Here is a 4,473-nt window from a genome sequence, read left to right as displayed (position 1 = left end):
ATTCTGGCGCCACTCCCCGAGCCAAGCAGGGCCCGGCCCGACAGTATCAGCCTGAGGAATAGCCGACCAAACTTGCCCGGGCTAGGTTAGTAGCGCGCGCTTTCCCACCCACAAGAAGGCAGTCGCGCCTAGGTCATCCGTGCGTGCGTTCGTGCGTGCGCGCACCCAAGGCGCCCCGGAAGGATAGAGGAGCGACACATGGGGAAACACGGAAAGCGAGCAAAGGGTTCCAAACCTTGTAGGCACTCCCTATTCATATTAGCATGAAACCCCGCCCCCTTTCCCCTCCTCCATCCATCGCCTTTCCTGTATCCAATGGAAAGGGAAGGGGGCGGAGGTAGCCTCGTTCTGATTATGCACCGGCTATATAAGGAGCTGCCCAAAAGCCTTCTGGTTCTTTTCGGCTGGACTGCTTTCCCCTTTCTTTCGACTCTATTCCCTGTTTTGCAGGTAAGGAAACTTCGTGAAATATGGCTGACTCAGTGGCGATTTAGGGACAAAGGAGGGGTAGGAAGAGATTATTCCTAATTATCCCTAATTCTTTGCAGAGGAATGATAAAATAGTGAAGCCTTTGAGCCTCGGCTTCCATTAGGGCATTATACAAGGGAGAAAAGAAAAAGACAGTATCTTTGGGACAGGCGTGAGGATCTTTTAGAAGTGGGGGATGGGAAGATAGGATAAGGTATTTGCAATGACTGGCACTTCTCCCTAGGCAAGCTGCAAGACTACGAGTCCTAGAGTTCCGTGCGGCCTAAAGCTGGCGTCCACGCGAGCCTGCGCAATGCATTGTAGGAGGGCGGGGAGATTTTTCGACCGCGTGGAGGCTGAAAGCAAAGCGTGGCTTTGGCGGGACTGCATTCTAGTCTCGGGATTTGGGCGGGGAGCCGGGGCGCCAAGAAGTTTTGGAAATTGTAGCAAATATACCCCCCCCCAAAGTATAATTTATTAAAGCTATATTTGTGGTTGCGTTATCAGCACAGCTGCTTGAGGAATGGAGGTTGGAAGGAAAATGGCGAATGCCCTGCCTTGTCCGTGTCATGCCTTCCCCTTCCCCCCCATTCCCCTAGTGTCAGATGCTAATTGATCCTGGAAGACACTTGAGGTCGAGTGGCTTGTAGGCCGCAGACAAAACTAAGTTAGCTCCCCTGGAGTGCCCGCGTGATTTCTTTGTGCTGACGAAGCAAAATGTACGCCCTAGATGGTATTTCATTTTGGAATAAAAGAACACGCTTAATACTGAGGAAACCTTATTGTGTTTTCTGTTGTAGGAATAATGGCTACAGCGCCAGCTGATAATTCCGGACTGTCTTACCGGAACAACCAGGTCAGGAATTATTTAATTATGAAAAACAAGGCTGACTTTTTTTTTTTTTAAGACTTGGGTGTTGTTGCTTTAGGCTTTTATTTTTGTTTTTGCATCTATAAATGTTATATTACAATGAAGTTTTGAATTATATAGTTGTGAAATGAGTTGTTTTCTAAGCTAAAACTAGTAATTCATAGGAAAATCTCCCCAGTGGTGACTGAGAAGGTGGTTAAACACCGTATGTCCCACCAGAAAGGCACTAAAAAGCCACTGACCTTGAGATAGGGTCGGGGTAGAAATGTAGCAAAATTATTGGATATTTGAATGAATGAAAACTTTTCTTCTAGACCCAAATGAAAGCATCGGGGCATCTGGATCAATACTCTTCTTGCAGTTACTTAAATACTTGAATGTGAGGTGAGCGTACAAAACTGAGTGTTTGGAACCAAACTTACAATGGAAAAATAATTTTTTTTTCTATTTTTAAAAATCTAGTGTTTGATTTTTGGATATACTTTTTTCCCTCCAGAACAAGATTTAATCGAATAATACTATGATTTCTGCAAGATCTTGTTAACGAGACCCATGGGGCTTCAGTTTCAGGTATCTACTATTAACCGGGTTAATGTTGCTCTTAACTTAATTTTTAATTTTTAACCAAAGTTTAATATTTTACATTTGCTTTTAGTAACTAGTAGTGTAGGTCAGAAAGTTGATTCTAAATATTTGAGGTTGAACAGATTTAATGGTCTACTCAATGATGAACCTATCCCGAACCTGATTTCATGATGAAAAAACTTAAATACGGATCTGGCTTCTGAGAAGACCACACTGTTAGAAATAGAAACTGGCCCTAATTTTCCTCAGTATAATTGAAAGGAAATATTCTTAATGCTACTTTTAATTAGTAATGAGATGATAATATAGTAGAGAATTTCTGGACCAAAGGTAAGAGTTACTAATCAACATTTCTTTGCTTACAGTGACATTCAACATGCAAGACTAAGAAGCTCTTAATTACCATGTGCCAAAGTAAGTACTGTTTACCCTGTGCTATAGTGGCATAAATTTTTTTTCTGGGTAGTTCCCCCCCAAGCTTCATAAATTCTTTATTTTACAATAGTGGTTTGGTCTTATTTATGATGATTCTATCCCGAACCTGAATTCCTGTTGAAAAACTAAATATATACGGATCTGGCTTCTGAGATAAGACCAAAATATGAACAATGGTTTCCTTAAGTACTACTTTGACTGCTCTAGGCTTCATAGAGGGGAATTTGTCTATGAATAAGAATTAAGTTTGTTTTGGTATGAAGGTGTCTTTATATTCAAATGGTCATTCTTTAAACCCCAATGTTTTCCCATTTCAGGAATGTTTTGTGGAATCAGTTTTCATCTTTTCATCGGCTTCTTCAGTATGGATGATCACTGGGGGAACAGTTTAAGAAATCTGAAATGAAGCTGTTTTGTTTTGGGTTTTTTTGTCACTCTGGAAATGCCAAGACCTGAAATTTGGAGGCATGTAGACAGAAACTTTGGATTGTATTAACATGGAATTAACTGATTTTGCCAGATTTGTTTCATTGTTTTGAAAATAATAATTTACAAGTTTATAAATATGCTATGATTTTGCCTTAATTTTATGAATTTCAATATATAATATTTAAGTGATCTTTTCTATCTCAAAGCAATTGGACATTTGGGACATTTTAAGACACACTATCATTTGGAAATGTTTCATTATATTAAAATTTTTTTTGCCTATTTTAACCTACTACCCTTTATTCTGCTCATCAGAACCTCTACTAAGAGCCATTCAGATAGTTCTGCCATTTAACACTTGTTTTGAAAATTAAATTAATATATCTTGAGCAAGTTCAGGCATTCTACTATCATTTGGAAGTATAAAATCAATTGAAAACATCCTTGCCCAGGGAGGTGATATTCAAATATAAGTATTGCGACGGCATTAGACTGGGGAGAGGTTTCCATTATATGGTGTGAGTCAGTCTTGAAGTAAACCAGGGTCTCCACAGATTATAAGTAAGCAGTGCATTCTAGGGAAGAGCACTGTCAATATACCAAGACTGAAATTGGAATAGGTTGTATGTGAGGAACAGGTAGGCCTGGAGGGCAGGATTATAATAAAATGGAGTGATAAATGTGTGTGCAGAAAGCCTGGAAACAGGTAGGAAATGGCCATTTTAAGTGCAAAATAAGAATTTAGACGATTCTGGAGTAGTGGGAAATGACTTGATTAGAAGGGTGTGATAATAGAAAGACCTATGCTATAGGAAAATCATTTCACAGCTGTGTAGATGTTTGATTAGAAAAGGGAGAGATGAGACTAGGAGGCCAGTTAAATTAGGAGAATTAATGATTAAGCCCATGCAAAAGGTAATGAGGGAATAGAAAGTGCACCTGCCTCCCACGGTAGTTATGAAGATCAAGTAAGATATTTGTAAAGCCTTTACCAGAGTGCTTGGAACATAGGTATAATAAATGCTTACACTTTCCTGTTCAAATTGTTCATTATACATCTATCCTGGGACATGAATTTGGAGGTTATTTGTACAAAGGTGACAAACCATGAGATTAAGGGGTAACAAAGGCAGAAAGGAATATATAGATGTGTAAGACTCAGGACACCCACCCTGAGAGAGTACAGAACCTCAGCAAAAGGAGACCAAAGTGGTCTTAAGAACACGATAGTATCTTCATCCTTCCAGGAAAAGTATTCCAGTTTAGAATACGTGAATGCTAGCTTATTTAAGGAACTTGATCTTGGAATGACAGGGTCAGATTTTAGCACAAGAAAGATTAATCTGGAAACAGTAAAGGAGGGGAGGAATTGTGGGAAAGGGCAAAGTTGGAGGCAGGGTGGCTAGAAGGCTACTGAACAGTTTGAGAACAATCGAGGATTGGCCAAACAGTGAAATGGACTTATGACCTGGGAAGACTCATGAACTAATGCACCATGAAGCAAGCAAAACCAGATGAATACTTGATACAATGACTAAAAATATTGTAACAACAATTTTACAAGACTTAAGAATTCAGATCAATGTAATAACCATTCACTACTCTGAAAGACTGATTATGCAGCTTGTCTCCCATGCCTTGGGGAAGAGTAGAATTATTTTTGCAAAGTAAAAATATGAATTTT

At 39.7% G+C, this 4,473-nt stretch overlaps 1 long non-coding RNA gene and 2 other non-coding genes across 3 annotated transcripts; all 3 read left to right on the top strand.

The window, feature by feature from the left end:
- Positions 1 to 409: 409 nt before the first annotated feature.
- On the top strand, positions 410 to 2,871 carry LOC123245273. Its single transcript, XR_006506108.1, has 6 exons — positions 410 to 450; positions 1,270 to 1,325; positions 1,655 to 1,724; positions 1,837 to 1,910; positions 2,291 to 2,339; positions 2,678 to 2,871. It is a non-coding gene; the product is annotated as an uncharacterized LOC123245273 (long non-coding RNA).
- On the top strand, positions 2,060 to 2,131 carry LOC123248215. Its single transcript, XR_006506287.1, has one exon. It is a non-coding gene; the product is annotated as a small nucleolar RNA SNORD50 (small nucleolar RNA).
- On the top strand, positions 2,442 to 2,515 carry LOC123248213. Its single transcript, XR_006506286.1, has one exon. It is a non-coding gene; the product is annotated as a small nucleolar RNA SNORD50 (small nucleolar RNA).
- Positions 2,872 to 4,473: the final 1,602 nt, after the last annotated feature.

The sequence above is a fragment of the Gracilinanus agilis genome, chromosome 4 (assembly GCF_016433145.1).
Source record: "Gracilinanus agilis isolate LMUSP501 chromosome 4, AgileGrace, whole genome shotgun sequence".
Lineage (NCBI taxonomy): Eukaryota > Metazoa > Chordata > Mammalia > Didelphimorphia > Didelphidae > Gracilinanus > Gracilinanus agilis.
This window is presented reverse-complemented; position numbering and strand designations above follow the sequence as displayed.